Source organism: Schistocerca serialis, chromosome 12 (assembly GCF_023864345.2).
Source record: "Schistocerca serialis cubense isolate TAMUIC-IGC-003099 chromosome 12, iqSchSeri2.2, whole genome shotgun sequence".
In the NCBI taxonomy this organism is placed as follows: domain Eukaryota; kingdom Metazoa; phylum Arthropoda; class Insecta; order Orthoptera; family Acrididae; genus Schistocerca; species Schistocerca serialis.
Window position 1 is genome coordinate 156,184,731 of NC_064649.1, and position 18,653 is coordinate 156,203,383.

Consider the following 18,653-nt stretch of genomic DNA (forward strand, 5'->3'; position numbering starts at 1 on the left):
CTTTCAGCGTCAATACGAGGGTCCAAGGGAGACAGTAAACCTGAAGTGAAGCTTCGGAATCTTAAACTGGTCTCACAGGAAAGGTTTAAAACATAGACAGTAAGAGGATTCACTCTTCTTGTACTTAATTTGGCATTGTGCCTTTTGTATTTAATTCCGATGCAATTACTGTGTTTCATCGTCAATAAGAAGGTCCAAGGGATACAGTAAACCTGAAGTGAAGCATCAGAATCTAAAACTGGTCACACAGGAAAGGTTCAAAACATAGACAGTAAGAAGAGTCATTCTTCTTGTACTTAAGTCGTCATTGTGCTTTTTGTATTTAATTCCGATGTAACTTCTGTGTTTCATCCTCAGTAACAAGTTCCAAGGGAGACAGTAAGCCTGAAGTGAAGCATCGTATTGTAAAAATGGTCTCGCAGGAAAGGCTCAAAGCACAGACAGTACGAAGAATCAGTCTTCTTGTACTTAGGTTGGCATTGTGCCTTTCATATTTAATGCCAATTTAATATCTGTGTTTCATCGTCCAAAAGAAGGTTCAAGGGATACAGTAAACCTAAAGTGAAGCATCTGAATCTAAAACTGGTCTCACAGAAAAGGTTCAATCATAGACAGTAAGAAGAGTCAGTCTACTTGTGCATTACTCGGCATTGTGCCTTTTGTATTTAATTCCGATGCAATATCTATGTCTCACCGTCAGTAAGAAGGTCCAAGGGATACAGTAAACCTAAAGTGAAGCATCGGAATCGAAAACTGGTCTCACAGGAAAGGTTCAAATCATAGAAAGTAAGAAGTTTCAGTCTTCTTGTATTTAAGTCGGCATTGTGCCGTTTGTATTTAATTCCGATGCAATTTCTGTGGATCATTGTCAATATGAAGGTCCAAGGGATACAGAAAACCTGAAGTGAAGCATCGGAGTCTAAAAGTAGTCTCACAGGAAAGTTTCAAAACATAGACAGTAAGAAGAGACATTCCTCTTGAACTTAATTCAGCATTGTGCCTTTTGTATTTAATTCCGAAGCGTTTTCTGTATTTCATCGTCAATAACAAAGTAAAAGGGATACAGTAAACCTGAAGTGAAGCATCGATATCAAAAACTGGTCTCTGTGGAAAGGCTCAAATCATAGAATGTTAGAAGAGTCGGTCCTCTTGTACTTAAGTCGGCATAGTGTCTTTTGTATTTAATTCCGGTGCAATTTCTGTGTTTCATCGCCAATAAGAAGGTGCAAGGGTTACAGTAAACCTAAAGTGAAGCATCGGAATCTAAAACTGATCTCACAGGAAATGCACAAATCATATAATGTAAGAATAGTCAGTCCTCTTGTACTTAAGTCGGCATTGTGGCTTTTCTATTTTATTCCGATCCAATTTCTGTGTTTCATCGTTAATAAGAAGGTCCAAGGGAAACAGAAAACCTGAAGTGAAGCATCGGAATCTAAAAGTGGCCTCACAGGAAAGGTTCAATACATAGACAGAAAGAAGAGTCAGTCTTCCTGTGCTTAAACTGGCATTATGCCCTTTGTATTTAATTCCGATGCAATTTCTGTGTTTTATCGTCAATATGAAGGTCCAAGGGATACAGTAAACCTGAAGTGAAGCATCGGAATCAAAAACTGGTCTCAAAGGAAAGGCTCAAATCATAGACAGTAAGAAGAGCGAGTCATCTTGCACTTATGTCGGCATTGTGCCTTTGGTATTTAATTCCGATGGCATTTCTTTATTTCATCGACAATATGAATGTCCAAGGGATACAGTAAACCTGAAGTGAAGCATCTGAATCTTAAACTGGACTCACAGGAAAGGCGCAAAACATAGACAGTAAGAATAGTCACTCTTCTTGTACTTAAGTCGGCATTGTGCGTTTTGTATATAATTCCGATGCAATTTCTGTGTTTCATCGACAATATGAAGGTCCAAGGGATACAGAAAACCTGAAGTGAAGCATCGGAATCTAAAACTGCCCTCATAGGAAAGGAACAAAATATAGACATTAAGAAGATTCAGTCTTCTTGTACTTAAGTCGGCATTGTGCACTTTGTTTTTAATTCCGACGCAATTTCTGTGTTTCATCATCAATAAGAAGGTCCAAGGGATACAGTAAACCTGAAGTGAAACATCGATATCTAAAACTGGTCTCACAGGAAAGGTTCAAAACATAGACAGTAAGAAAAGTCAGTCTTCTTGTACTTGAGCTGGCATTGTGCCTTTTGCATTTAATTCCGATGCAATTTCTGTGTTTCATCGTCAATAAGAAGGTCCAAGGCATACAGTAAACCTGAAGTGAAGCATCGGAATCTAAAACTGGTCTCACAGGCAAGGTTATAAACATAGACAGTAAGACGAGTGAGTCTTCTTGTAGTTGAGTCGGCATTGTGAATTTTGTATTTAATTCCGATGCAATTTCTGTGTTTCATCGTCAATAAGAATGGCCAAGGGATACAGCAAACCTGAAGTGAAGCATCGGAATCTAAAAGTGGTCTCACAGGGAAGGTTCAATACATAGACAGAAAGAAGAGTCAGTGTTCCTTTACTTAAACCGACATTATGCCCTTTGTATTTATTTCCGACGCAATTTCTGTGTTTCATCGTCAATATGAAGGTCCAAGGGATACAGTAAACCTGAAGTGAAGCATCGGAATCTAAAACTGGTCTCGAAGGAAGGGCTCAAAACATAGACAGTAAGAAGAGTGAGTCATCTTGCACTTAAGTCGGCATTGTGCCTTTGGAATTTAATTGCGATGCAATTTCTTTATTTCATCGTCAATATGACTGCCCAAGGGATACAGTATACCTGAAGTGAAGCATCGGAATCTTAAACTGGTCTCGCAGGAAAGGCTCAAAACATAGACAGTAAGAAGAGTCACACTTCTTGTACTTAAGTCGGCATTGTGCGTTTTGTATACAATTCTGATGCAATTTCTGTGTTTCATCGACAATATGAAGGTCCAAGGGATACAGAAAACCTGAAGTGAAGCATCGGAATCTAGAACTGGTCTCACAGGAAAGGTTCAAAACATAGACAGTAAGAAGAGACATTCGTCTTGAACTTAAGTCGGCATTGTGCCTTTTGTATTTAATTCCGATGCAATTTCTGTGTTTCATCGTCAATAAGAATGTCCAAGGGATACAGTAAACCTGAAGTGAAGCATCGTAATCTAATACCGCTCTCACAGGAAAGGTTCAAAATATAGACATTAAGAAGATTCAGTCATCTTGTACTTAAGTCGGCATTGTGCCTTTTGTTTTTAATTCCGACGCAATTTCTGTGTTTCATCGTCAACATGAAGGTCCAAGGGATACAGTAAACCTAAAGTGAGGCATCGGAATCTAAAACTGGTCTCAAAGGAAAGGCTCAAACATAGACAGTAAGAAGAGTGAGTCATCTTGCACTTATGCCGGCATTGTGCCTTTGGAATTTAATTGCGATGCAATTTCTGTGTTTCATCGTCAATAAGAAGGTGCAAGGGATACAGTAAACCTAAAGTGAAGCATCGGAATCTAAAACTGATCTCACAGGAAAGGTTCAAACCATAGACAGTAACAAGAGTCAGTTCTCTTGTACTTAAATCGGCATTGTGCCTTTTGTATATAATTCCGATGCAATATCTGTGTTTCATCGTCAATAAGAAGGTCCAAGGGATACAATAAACCTGAAGGGAAGCATCGATATCTAAAACTGCTCTCACAGGAAAGGTTCAAAATATAGACATTAAGAAGATTCAGTCTTCTTGTACTTACGTCGGCATTGTGCCTTCTGTTTTTAATTCCGACGCAGTTTCTGTGTTTCATCGTCAATACGAAGGTCCAAGGGATACAGTAAACCTGAAGTGAAGCATCGGAATCCTAAACTGGTCTCACAGGAAAGGCTCAAAATATTGACATTAAGAAGATGTAGTCTTTCTGTACTTAAGTCGGCACAGTGTCTTTTGTATTTAATTCCGATGCAATTTCTGTGTTTCATCGTCAATGTGAAGGTCCAAGGGATACAGTAAACCTGCAGTGAAGCATAGGAATCTAAAACTGGGGTCACAGGAAAGGTTCAAAACAGAGACAGTAAGAAGAGTCACTCGCCTTGTACTTAAGTCGGCATTGTGCCTTTTGTATTTAATTCCGATGAAATTTCATTGCTTCATCGTCAATAAGAAGGTCCAAGGGATGCAGTAAATCTGAAGTGAGGCATCGGAATCTAAAACTGGTCACACAGGATAAGTTCAAAACATAGACAGTAAGAAGAATGAGTCTCCTTGTCCTTAAGACGGCACTGAGCCTTTTGTATTAAATTCCGATGCAATTCCTGTATTTCATCGTCAATAAGAAGGGCCAAGGGATCCAGTAAACCAGAAGTGAAGCAAAGGAATTAAAAACCGGTCTCAAAGGAAAGGCTAAATCATAGAATGTAAGAGGAGTCTGTCCTCTTGTACTTAAGTCGGTATTGAGCCTTACGTATTTTATTCCGATGCAATTTCTGTGATTCATCGTCAATAAGAAGTTCCATGGGATATAGTAAACCTGAAGGAAGGCATCGCAATCTAAAACTGGTCTCACAGGAATGGCTCAAAACATAGACAGTAAGAAGAGTCAGTCTTCTTGTCCTTAAGTCGGCATTGTGCCCTTTGTATTTAGTTCCGATATAATTTCTGTGTTTCATCGTCAGTAAGAAGATCCAAGGGATACAGTAAACCTGAAGTGAAGCATCGAAATCTAAAACTGGTGAAACAGGAAAGGTTCAAATCATAGTCAGTAAGAAGAGTCATTCCTCTTTTACTTAAGTCGGCATTGTGCCTTTTGTATTTAATTCCGATTCAATATCTGTGTTTCATCGTCAATAAGAAGGTCCAAGGGATACAGTAAACCTGAAGTGAAGCATCGATATCTGAAACTGGTCCTACAGGAAAGCCTCAAATCATAGAATGTAAGAAGAGTCAGTCCCCTTGTACTTAAGTCGGCATTGTGCTTTTGTATTTAATTCTGATGCAATTTCTGTGTTTAACCGTGAATAAGAAGGTCAAAGGGATACAGTAAAATTGAAGTGAAGCATCGTAATCGAAAACTGCTCTCACAGGAAAGGTTCAAAACATAGACAGTAAGAAGAGTCAGTGATTTTTACTTAAGTCGGAATTGTGCCTTTTGTTTTTAATTCCGATGCTATTTCTGTGTTTCATCGTCAATAAGAAGGTCCAAGGGATACAATAAACCTGAAGGGAAGCATCGATATCTAAAACTGCTCTCACAGGAAAGGTTCAAAATATAGACATTAAGAAGATTCAGTCTTCTTGTACTTACGTCGGCATTGTGCCTTCTGTTTTTAATTCCGACGCAGTTTCTGTGTTTCATCGTCAATACGAAGGTCCAAGGGATACAGTAATCCTGAAGTGAAACATCGATATCTAAAACTGGTCTCACAGGAAAGGTTCAAAACATAGACAGTAAGAAATGTCAGTCTTCTTGTACTTAAGCTGGCATTGTGCCTTTTGCATTTAATTCTGATGCAATTTCTGTGTTTCATCGTCAATAAGAAGGTCCAAGGGATACAGTAAACCTGAAGTGAAGCATAGGAATCTAAAACTGGTCTCACAGGAAAGGCTCAAAACATAGACAGTAAGAAGAGTCAGTCTACTTGTACTTAAGTTGGCATTGTGCCTTTTGTATTTAATTCCGGTGCAATTTCTGTGTTTCATCGTCAATATGAAGGTCCAAGGGATACAGTAAACCTGCAGTGAAGAATCGGAATTCAAAACTGGTCACACAGGAATGGTTCAAAGCATAGACAGTAAGAAGTGTCAGTCTTCTTGTACTTAAGTCGGCATTGTGCTTTTTGTGTTTAATTCCGATGCAATTTCTGTATTACATCGTTAATAAGAAGGTCCAAGGGGTAGAGTAAAACTGAAGTGAAGCATCGTAATCTAAAACTGCTCTCACAGGAAAGGTTCAAAGCATAGACAGTAAGATGAGACAGTCTTTTTGTACTTGAGTCGAAATTGTGCTTTTTGTTTTTAATTCCGATGCAATTTCTGTGTTTTATCGTCAATAAGAAAGTCCAAGGGATACAATAAACCTGAAGTGAAGCATCGATATCTAAAACTGGTCTCACAGGAGAGGCTCAAATCGTAGAAGGTAAGAAGAGTCAGTCCTCTTGTACTTAAGTCGGCATTGTGCTTTTTGTGTTTAATTCCGATGCAATTTCTGTGTTTCATCGTCAATAAGAGGTTACAAGGGATACAGTAAACCTGAAGTGAAGCATCGGAATCTAAAACTGGTCTCACAGGAATGGTTCTAAACATAGACAGTAAGACGAGTCAGTCTTCTTGTACATAAATCGTCATTGTGATTTTTGTATTCAATTCCGATGCAATTTCTGTGTTTCATCGTCAATAAGAAGGGCCAAGGGATAAAGTAAACATGAAGTGAAGCATTGGAATCTATAACTGGTCTCACAGGAAAGGCTCAAATCATAGAATGTAAGAACAGTCAGTCCTCTTGTACTTAAGTCGGCATTGAGTCTTTTGTATTTAATTCCGATCCATTTTCTGTGTTTTATCGCCAATAAGAAGGTCCTAGGGATACAGTAAACCTGAAGTGAAGCATCGGAATCTAAAACTGGTCTCACAGGAAAGGTTCAATACATAGACAGAAAGAAGAATCAGTCTTCCTATACTTAAACTGGCATTATGCCCTTTGTATTTATTTCCGCTGCAATTTCTGTGTTTCATCGTTAATATGAGGGTCCAAGGGATACAGTAAACCTGAAGTGAAGCATCGGAATTTGAAACTGGTCTCACAGGAAAGGCTCAAAACATAGGCAGTAAGAAGAGTCACTCTTCTTGTACTTAAGTCGGCATTGTGCGTTTTGTATTTAATTCCGATGCAATTTTTGTGTTTCATCGACAATATGAAGGTCCAAGGGTCACAGAAAACCTGAAGTGAAGCATCGGATTCTAAAACTGGTCTCACAGGAAAGGTTCAAAACATAGGCAGTAAGAAGAGGCATTCCTCTTGTACTTAAGTCGCCATTGTGCCTTTTGTATTTAATTCCGATGCAATTTCTGTGTTTCAACGTCAGTAAGACGGTCGAGGGGATACCGTAAACCTGAAGTGAAGCATCCATATCTAAAACTGGTCTCACATTAAAGGCTCAAATCATAGAATGTAAGAAGAGTCAGTATTCTTGTACTTAAGTCGGCATTGTGCCTTTTGTATTTAATTCCGATGCAATTTCAGTGTTTCATCGTCAATGTGAAGGTCCAAGGGATACAGTAAACCTGCAGTGAAGCATAGGAATCTAAAACTGGTGTCACAGGAAAGGTTCAAAACAGAGACAGTAAGAAGAGTCACTCTTCTTGTACTTAAGTCGGCATTGTGCCTTTTGTATTTAATTCCGATGCAATTTCTGTGTTTCATCGACAATATGAAGGTCCAAGGGATGCAGTAAACCTGAAGTGAAGCATCCGAATTTAAAACTGTTCTCACCGGAAAGGCACAAAACATAGACAGTAAGAAGAGTAAGATTTCTTGTACTTAAGCCGGCATTGTGCTTTTTGTGTTTATTTCCGATGCAATTTCTGTGATTCATCGTCAATAAGAAGTTCCAAGGGATATAGTAAACCTGAAGTAAGGCATCGGAATCTAAAACTGGTCTCACAGGAAAGGCTCAAAACATAGACAGTAAGTAGAGTCAGTCTTCTTGTCCTTAAGTCGGCATTGTGCCCTTTGTATTTAGTTCCGACATAATTTCTGTGTTACATCGTCAATAAGAAGTCCAAGGGATACAGTGAACCTGACGTGAAGCGTCGGAATCAAAAACTGGTCTCACAGGAATGTTTCAAACCATAGACAGTAAGAAGAGTCAGTCTTCTTGTACGTAAGTTAGCATTGTGCCTTTTGTATTTAATTCCGATGCAATTTCTGTGTTTCATCGTCAGTAAGAAGGTCCAAGGGATACAGTAAACCTGAATAGAAGGATCGATATCTAAACCTGACCTTACAGGAAAGGTTCAAATCATAGAATGTAAGAAAGTCTGTCCTTTTGTACTTTAGTCGGCATTGTGACATTTGTATTTAATTCCGATGCGTTTTCTATACTTCATCGTCAATATGAAGGTCCAAGGGATACAGTAAACCTGAAGAGAAGCATCGGAATCTAAAACTGGTCTCACACGAAAGGTTCATAACATAGACAGTAAGAAGGGAAATTCCTCTTGTACGTAAGTCGGCATTGTGCCTTTTGTGTTTAATTCCGATGCAATATCTGTATTACATCGTTAAAAGAAGGTCCATGGGGTACAGTATAACTGAAGTGAAGCATCGTAATCTAAAACTGCTCTCACAGGAAAGGTTCAAAACATAGAGAGTAAGAAGAGTCAGTGTTTTTTACTTAACTCGGAATTGTGCCATTTGTTTTTAATTCCGATGTAATTTCTGTGTTTCATCGACAATAAGAAGGTCCAAGGGATACAGTACACCTGAAGTGAAGCATCGATATCTTAAACTGGTCTCACAGGAAAGGCTCAAATCATAGAATGTAAGAAGAGTCTGACGTCTTGTACTTAAGTCGGCATTGTGCCTTTTGTATTTTATTCCGATGCAATTTCTGTGTTTCATCGTCAACAAGAAGGTCCCAGGGATACAGTAACCTGAAGTGAAGCATCGGAATCAAAAATTGCTCTCACAGGAAATGTTCAAAACACAGACAGTAAGAAGAGTCAGTCTCCTTGCACTTAAGTCGGCATTGTGCCTTTTGTATTTATTTCCGATGCAATTTCTGTATTTAATCGTTAATAAGAAAGTCCAAGGGATACATTACACCTGAAGTGAAGCATCGATATCTTAATCTGGTCTCACGGGAAAGGCTCAAATCATAGAATGTAAGAAGAGTCAGACCTTTTGTACTTAAGTCGGCATTGTGCCTTTTGTATTTAATTCCGATGTAATTTCTGTGTTTCATCGTCAATAAGAAGGTCCAAATGATGCAGTAAAACAGAAGTGAAGCATCGATATCTAAAACTGATCTCACAGGAATAGCTCAAATCATAGTATGTAAGAAGTGTCAGTCCTCTTGTAGTTAAGTCGGCATTGTGCCTTTTGTATTTAATTCCGATGCAATTTCTGTGTGTCATCGTCAATAAGAAGGTCCAAGGGATACAGTAAACATGAAGTGAAGCATCGGAATCTCAAACTGGTCTCACAGGAAAGGTTGAATACATAGACAGAAAGAAGAATCAGTCTTCCTGTACCTAAACTGGCATTATGGCCTTGGTATTTAATTCCGATGCAATTTCTGTGTTTCATCGTCAATATGAGGGTAAAAGGGATACAGTAAACCTGAAGTGAAGCATCGGAATCTAAAACTGGTCCCAAAGGAAATGCTCAAAACATAGATAGTATGAAGAGTGAGTCATCTTGCACTAAAGTCGTCATTGTGCCTTTGGTATTTAATTCCGATGGAATTTCTTTAATTCATCGTTAATATGAATGTCAATGGGATACGATAAACCTGAAGTGAAACATCGGAATCGTAAACTTGTCACAGGAAAGGCTCAAAACATAGACAGTAAGAAGAGTCACTCTTCTTGTACTTAAGTCGGCATTGTTAGTTTTGTATTTAATTCCGATACAATTTCTGTGTTTCATCGACAATATGAAGGTCCAAGGGATACAGAAAACCTGAAGAGCAGCATCGGAATCTAAAACTAGTCTCACAGGAAAGGTTCAAAACATTGGCAGTAACAAGAGGCATTCTTCAAGTGCTTAAGTCGGCCTTGTGCTTTCGAATTTAATTCCGATGCAAATTCTGTGTTTCATCGTCAATAAGACGGTCGAAGGGATACAGTAAACCTGAAGTGAAGCATCAATATCTAAAACTGGTCTCACAGGATAGGCTCAAATCATAGAATGTAAGAAGAGTCAGTATTCTTGTACTTAAGTCGGCATTGTGCTTTTTGTATTTAATTCCGATGCAATTTCTGTGTTTCATTGTCAATGTGAAGGTCCAAGGGATACAGTAAACGTGCAGTGAAGCATAGCAATCTAAAACTGGTCTCACAGGAAAGGTTGAAAACAGAGACAGTAAGAAGAAACGCTCTTCTTGTACTTAAGTCGGCATTGTGCCTATTGTATTTAATTCCGATGAAATTTTTGAGTTTCATAGTCAATATAAAAGTCCAAGGGATGCAGTAAACCTGGAGTGAGGCATCGGAATCTAAAACTGGTCTCACAGGAAAAGTTCAAAATATAGACAGTAAGAAGAGCCAGTCTCCTTGTACTTATAACGGCAGTGAGCATTTTGTTTTTAATTCCGATGCAATTCCGGTATTTCATCGTCAATAAGAAGGGCCAAGGGATACAGTAAACCAGAAGTGAAGCACCGGAATCAAAAACCGGTCTCAAAGGAAAGGCTCAAATCATAGACAGTAAGAAGAGTCAGTCCTCTTGTCCTTAAGTTGGCATTGTGCCCTTTGTAATTAGTTCCGTTTTAATTTCTGTGTTTCATCGTCAATAAGAAGGTCCAAGGGATACAGTGAACCTGAAGTGAAGCATCGGAATGTAAAACTGATCTCACAGGAAAGGTACTAAACATAAACAGTAGGAAGAGTCAGTCATCTTGTACTTGAGTCGGCATTGTGCATTTAGTATTTACTTCTGATGGAATTACTGTGTTTCATCGTCAATATGAAGGTCCAAGGGATACAGAAAACCTAAGCTGAAGCATCGGAATCTAAAACTGGTCTCACAGGAAAGGTTCAAAACACAGACAGTAAGAAGAGACATTCCTCTTGTACTTAAGTCGGCATTGTGAGTTTTGTGTTTAATTCCGATGCAATTTTTATGTTTCATCGTCAATAAGAAGGTCAAAGGGATACAGTACTCCTGAAGTGAACCATCGGAATCTAAAACTGGTCTCACAGGTAAGGTTCAAACCATAGACAGTAAGAAGAGTCAGTCTTCTTGTACGTAAGTTGGCATTGTGCTTTTTGTATATAATTCCGATGCAATTTCTGTGTTTCATCGTCAGTAAGAAGGGCCAAGGGATACAGTAAACCTGAAGTGAAGCATCGATATCTAAAACTGGTCTCACAGGAAAGGCTCAAATCATAGAACGTAAGAAGAGTCAGTCCTCTCGTACTTAAGTCGGCATTGTGCCTTTTGTATTTAATTCCGATGCAATTTCTGTGTTTCATCGTCAATAAGAAGGTCCAAGGGATACAGTAAACCTGAAGTGAAGCATCGGAATCTAAAACTGGTCTCACAGGAAAGGTTCAAAACATAGACAGTAAGAAGATTTAGTCATCTTGCACTTAAGTCCGCATTGTGCCTTTGGTATATAATTCCGGTGCAATTTCTTTATTTAATCGTGAATATGAATGTAGAAGGGATACAGTAAACCTGAAGTGAAGCATCGGAATCTCAACGTGGTCTCACAGAAAAGGTTCAAGCCATAGACAGTAAGAAGTGTCTGTCTTCTTGTACTTAAGTCGGCATTGTGCCTTTTGTATTTAATTACGTTGCAATTTCTGTGTTTCATCGTCAATGTGAAGGTCCAAGGGATACAGAAAACCAGAAGTGAAGCATCGGAATCTAAAACTGGTCTCACAGGAAATGCTCAAAACATAGACAGTAAGAAGAGTCAGTCATCGCGCACTTAAGTCGGCATTGTGCCTTTGGTATTTAATTCCGATGCAATTTCTTTATTTCATCGTTAATAAGAATGCCCAAGGGATACAGAAAACCTGAAGTGAAGCATCGGAATCCTAAACTGGTCTCACAGGAAAGGCTCAAACATTGACAGTAAGAAGAGTCACTCCACTTGTACTAAAGTCAGCATTGTGCGTTTTGTATTTAATTCCGATTCAATTTCTGTGTTTCATCGACAATACGAAGGTCCAAGGGATGCAGTAGACCTGAAGAGAAGCATCGGAATTTAAAACTGTTCTCACAGGAAAGGCTCAAAACATAGACAGAAAGAAGAGTCAGTCATCTTGCACTTAAGTCGGCATTGTTTCTTTTGTATATAATATCGATGCAATTTCTTTAATTAATCGTCAATATGAATGTAGAAGGGACACAGTAAACCTGAAGTGAAGCATCGGAATCTTAAACTGGTCTCACAGGAAAGGTTCAAAACATAGGCAGTAATACGCGACAGTCTTCTTGTACTAAAGTCGGCATTGTGCGTTTTGTATTTAATTCCGATCCATTTTCTGTGTTTTATCGTCAATAAGAAGGTCCTAGGGATACAGTAATCCCTGAAGTGAAGCATCGGAATCTAAAACTGGTCTCACAGGAAAGGTACAATACATAGACAGAAAGAAGAATCAGTCTTCCTGTACTTAAACTGGCATTATGCCCTTTGTATTTATTTCCGCTGCAATTTCTGTGTTTCATCGTCAATATGAGGGTCCAAGGGATACAGTAAACCTGAAGTGAAGCATCGGAATCTAAAACTGGTCTCACAGGAAAGGTTCAAAACATATACAGTAAGAAGAGGCATTCCTCTTGTACTTAAGTCGCCATTGTGTCTTTTGTATTTAATTCCGATGCAATTTCTGTGTTTCATCGTCAATAAGATGGTCGAGGGGATACCGTAAACCTGAAGTGAAGCATCCATATCTAAAACTGGTCTCACATTAAAGGCTCAAATCATAGAATGTAAGAAGAGTCAGTATTCTTGTACTTAAGTCGGCATTGTGCCTTTTGTATTTAATTCCGATGCAATTTCAGTGTTTCATCGTCAATGTGAAGGTCCAAGGGATACAGTAAACCTGCAGTGAAGCATAGCAATGTAAAACTGGTGTCACAGGAAAGGTTCAAAACAGAGACAGTAAGAAGAGTCACTCTTCTTGTACTTAAGTCGGCATTGTGCCTTTTGTATTTAATTCCGATGCAATTTCTGTGTTTCATCGACAATATGAAGGTCCAAGGGATGCAGTAAACCTGAAGTGAAGCATCCGAATTTAAAACTGTTCTCACCGGAAAGGCACAAAACATAGACAGTAAGAAGAGTAAGATTTCTTGTACTTAAGCCGGCATTGTTCTTTTTGTGTTTATTTCCGATGCAATTTCTGTGATTCATCGTCAATAAGAAGTTCCAAGGGATATAGTAAACCTAAAGTAAGGCATCGGAATCTAAAACTGGTCTCACAGGAAAGGCTCAAAACATAGACAGTAAGTAGAGTCAGTCTTCTTGTCCTTAAGTCGGCATTGTGCCCTTTGTATTTAGTTCCGACATAATTTCTGTGTTACATCGTCAATAAGAAGGTCCAAGGGATACAGTGAACCTGACGTGAAGCGTCGGAATCAAAAACTGGTCTCACAGGAAAGGTTCAAACCATAGACAGTAAGAAGAGTCAGTCTTCTTGTACGTAAGTTGGCATTGTGCCTTTTGTATTTAATTCCGATGCAATTTCTGTGTTTCATCGTCAGTAAGAAGGTCCAAGGGATACAGTAAACCTGAACTGAAGGATCGATATCTAAACCTGACCTTACAGGAAAGGTTCAAATCATAGAATGTAAGAAAGTCAGTCCTTGTGTACTTTAGTCGGCATTGTGACATTTGTATTTAATTCCGATGCATTTTCTATGCTTCATCGTCAATATGAAGGTCCAAGGGATACAGTAAACCTGAAGAGAAGCATCGGAATCTAAAACTGGTCTCACACGAAAGGTTCATAACATAGACAGTAAGAAGGGAAATTCCTCTTGTACGTAAGTCGGCATTGTGCCTTTTGTGTTTAATTCCGATGCAATTTCTGTATTACATCGTTAAAAGAAGGTCCATGGGGTACAGTATAACTGAAGTGAAGCATCGTAATCTAAAACTGCTCTCACAGGAAAGGTTCAAAACATAGAGAGTAAGAAGAGTCAGTGTTTTTTACTTAACTCGGAATTGTGCCATTTGTTTTTAATTCCGATGTAATTTCTGTGTTTCATCGACAATAGGAAGGTCCAAGGGATACAGTACACCTGAAGTGAAGCATCGATATCTTAAACTGGTCTCACAGGAAAGGCTCAAATCATAGAATGTAAGAAGAGTCTGACCTCTTGTACTTAAGTCGACATTGTGCCTTTTGTATTTTATTCCGATGCAATTTCTGTGTTTCATCGTCAACAAGGAGGTCCAAGGGATACAGTAACCTGAAGTGAAGCATCGGAATCAAAAATTGCTCTCACAGGAAATGTTCAAAACACAGAGAGTAAGAAGAGTCAGTCTCCTTGTACTTAAGTCGGCATTGTGCCTTTTGTATTTATTTCCGATGCAATTTCTGTATTTAATCGTTAATAAGAAAGTGCAAGGGATACAGTACACCTGAAGTGAAGCATCGATATCTTAAAGTGGTCTCACAGGAAAGGCTCAAATCATAGAATTTAAGAAGAGTCAGACCTATTGTACTTAAGTCGGCATTGTGCCTCTAGTATTTAATTCCGATGTAATTTCTGTGTTTCATCGTCAATAAGAAGGTCCAAATGATGCAGTAAAACAGAAGTGAAGCATCAATATCTAAAACTGATCTCACAGGAATAGCTCAAATCATAGTATGTAAGAAGTGTCAGTCCTCTTGTACTTAAGTCGGCATTGTGCCTTTTGTATTTAATTCCGATGCAATTTCTGTGTGTCATCGTCAATAAGAAGGTCCAAGGGATACAGTAAACCTGAAGTGAAGCATCGGAATCTAAAACTGGTCTCACAGGAAAGGTTTAATACATAGACAGAAAGAAGAATCAGTCTTCCTGTACCTAAACTGGCATTATGGCCTTGGTATTTAATTCCGATGCAATTTCTGTGTTTCATCGTCAATATGAGGGTCCAAGGGATAGAGTAAACCTGAAGTGAAGCATCGGAATCTCAAACTGGTCCCAAAGGAAAGGCTCAAAACATAGACAGTATGAAGAGTGAGTCATCTTGCACTTAAGTCATCATTGTGCCTTTGGTATTTGATTCCGATGCAATTTCTTTATTTCATCGTCAATATGAATGTCCATGGGATACAATAAACCTGAAGTGAAACATCGGAATCTTAAACTTGTCACAGGAAAGGCTCAAAACATAGACAGTAAGAAGAGTCACTCTTCTTGTACTTAAGTCGGCATTGTGAGTTTTGTATTAAATTCCGATACAATTTCTGTGTTTCATCGACAATATGAAGGTCCAAGGGATACAGAAAACCTGAAGAGCAGCATCGGAATCTAAAACTGGTCTCACAGTAGAGGTTGAAAACATTGGCAGTAACAAGAGGCATTCTTCAAGTGCTTAAGTCGGCATTGTGCCTTTCGAATTTAATTCCGATGCAAAATCTGTGTTTCATCGTCAATAAGACGGTCGAAGGGATACAGTAAACCTGAAGTGAAGCATCAATATCTAAAGCAGGTCTCACAGGATAGGCTCAAATCATAGAATGTAAGAAGAGTCAGTATTCTTGTACTTAAGTCGGCATTGTGCTTTTTGTATTTAATTCCGATGCAATTTCTGTGTTTCATAGTCAATGTGAAGGTCCAAGGGATACAGTAAACGTGCAGTGAAGCATAGGAATCTAAAACTGGTCTCACAGGAAAGGTTGAAAACAGAGACAGTAAGAAGAAACACTCTTCTTGTACTTAAGTCGGCATTGTGCCTTTTGTATTTAATTCCGATGAAATATCTGAGTTTCATCGTCAATAAGAAAGTCCAAGGGATGCAGTAAACCTGGAGTGAGGCATCGGAATCTAAAACTGGTCTCACAGGAAAAGCTCAAAATATAGACAGTACGAAGAGCCAGTCTCCTTGTACTTATGACGGCAGTGAGCCTTTTGTATTTAATTCCGATGCAATTCCGGTATTTCATCGTCAATAAGAAGGGCCAAGGGATACAGTAAACCAGAAGTGAAGCACCGGAATCAAAAACCGGTCTCAAAGGAAAGGCTCAAATCATAGACAGTAAGAAGAATCAGTCCTCTTGACCTTAAGTCGGCATTGTACCCTTTGTAATTAGTTCCGATTTAATTTCTGTGTTTCATCGTCAATAAGAAGGTCCAAGGGATACAGTGAACCTGAAGTGAAGCATCGGAATCTAAAACTGATCTCACAGGAAAGGTTCTAAACATAAACAGTAGGAAGAGTCAGTCAACTTGTACTGAAGTCGGCATTGTGCATTTAGTATTTACTTCTGATGGAATTACTGTGTTTCATCGTCAATATGAAGGTCTAAGGGATACAGAAAACCTAAGCTGAAGCATCGGAATCTAAAACTGGTCTCACAGGAAAGGTTCAAAACATAGGCAGTAAGAAGAGAAATTCCCCTAGTACTTAAATCGGCATTGTGCCTTTTGTATTTAATTCCGATGCAGTATCTGTCTTTCGTCGTCAATAATAAGGCCCAAGGGATACAGTATACCTGAACTGAAGGATCGATATCTAAAGCTGATCTTACAGGAAAGGTTCAAATCATAGAATGTAAGAAAGTCAGTCCTTTTGTACTTCAGTCGGCATTGTGACTTTTGTACTAAATTCCGGTGCAATTTCTATGTTTCATCGTCAATATGAAGGTCCAAGGGATGCAGTAAACCTGAAGTGAAGCATCGGAATCTAAAACTGGTCTCACAGGAAAGGTTCAAAACACAGACAGTAAGAAGAGACATTCCTCTTGTACTTAAGTCGGCATTGTGAGTTTTGTATTTAATTCCGATGCAATTTTTATGTTTCATCGTCAATAAGAAGGTCAAAAGGATACAGTACTCCTGAAGTGAACCATCGGAATCTAAAACTGGTCTCACAGGTAAGGTTCAAACCATAGACAGTAAAAAGAGTCACTCTTCTTGTACGTAAGTTGGCATTGTGCTTTTTGTATATAATTCCAATGCAATTTCTGTGTTTCATCGTCAGTAAGAAGGGCCAAGGGATACAGTAAACCTGAAGTGAAGCATCGATATCTAAAACTGGTCTCACAGGAAAGGCTCAAATCATAGAACGTAAGAAGAGTCAGTCCTCTCGTACTTAAGTCGGCATTGTGCCTTTTGTATTTAATTCCGATGCAATTTCTGTGTTTCATCGTCAATAATAAGGTCCAAGGGATACAGTTAACCTGAAGTGAAGCATCGGAATCTAAAACTGGTCTCACAGAAAAGGTTCAAGCCATAGACAGTAAGAAGTGTCTGTCTTCTTGTACTTAAGTCGGCATTGTGCCTTTTGTATTTAATTCCGATGCAATTTCTGTGTTTCATCGTCAGTAAGAAGGTCCAAGGGATACAGTAAACCTGAACTGAAGGATCGATATCTAAACCTGACCTTACAGGAAAGGTTCAAATCATAGAATGTAAGAAAGTCAGTCCTTTTGTACTTTAGTCGGCATTGTGACATTTGTATTTAATTCCGATGCATTTTCTATGCTTCATCGTCAATATGAATGTCCAAGGGATACAGTAAACCTGAAGAGAAGCATCGGAATCTAAAACTGGTCTCACACGAAAGGTTCATAACAAAGACAGTAAGAAGGAAAATTCCTCTTGTACGTAAGTCGGCATTGTGCCTTTTGTGTTTAATTCCGATGCAATTTCTGTATTACATCGTTAAAAGAAGGTCCATGGGTTAAAGTATAACTGAAGTGAAGCATCGTAATCTAAAACTGCTCTCACAGGAAAGGTTCAAAATATAGAGAGTAAGAAGAGTCAGTGTTTTTTACTTAACTCGGAATTGTGCCATTTGTTTTTAATTCCGATGTAATTTCTGTGTTTCATCGACAATAAGAAGGTCCAAGGGATACAGTACACCTGAAGTGAAGCATCGATATCCTAAACTGGTCTCACAGGAAAGGCTCAAATCGTAGAATGTAAGAAGACTCTGACCTCTTGTACTTAAGTCGGCATTGTGCCTTTTGTATTTTATTCCGATGCAATTTCTGTGTTTCATGGTCAACAAGAAGGTCCAAGGGATACAGTAACCTGAAGTGAAGCATCGGAATCAAAAATTGCTCTCACAGGAAATGTTCAAAACACAGACAGTAAGAAGAGTCAGTCTCCTTGTACTTAAGTCGGCATTGTGCCTTTTGTATTTATTTCCGATGCAATTTCTGTATTTAATCGTTAATAAGAAGGTCCAAGGGATACAGTACACCTGAAGTGAAGCATCGATATCTTAAACTGGTCTCACAGGAAAGGCTCAAATCATAGAATGTAAGAAGCGTCAGACCTCTTGTACTTAAGTCGGCATTGTGCCTCTTGTATTTAAGTCCGATGTAATTTCTGTGTTTCATTGTCAATAAGAAGGTCCAAATGATGCAGTAAAACAGAAGTGAAGCATCGATATCTAAAACTGATCTCACAGGAATAGCTCAAATCATAGTATGTAAGAAGTGTCAGTCCTCTTGTACTTAAGTCGGCATTGTGCCTTTTGTATTTAATTCCGATGCAATTTCTGTGTGTCATCGTCAATAAGAAGGTCCAAGGGATACAGTAAATCTGAAGTGAAGCATCGGAATCTAAAACTGGTCTCACAGGAAAGGTTTAATACATAGACAGAAAGAAGAATCAGTCTTCCTGTACCTAAACTGGCATTATGGCCTTGGTATTTAATTCCGATGCAATTTCTGTGTTTCATCGTCAATATGAGGGTCCAAGGGATACAGTAAACCTGAAGTGAAGCATCGGAATCTAAAACTGGTCCCAAAGGAAAGGCTCAAAACATAGACAGT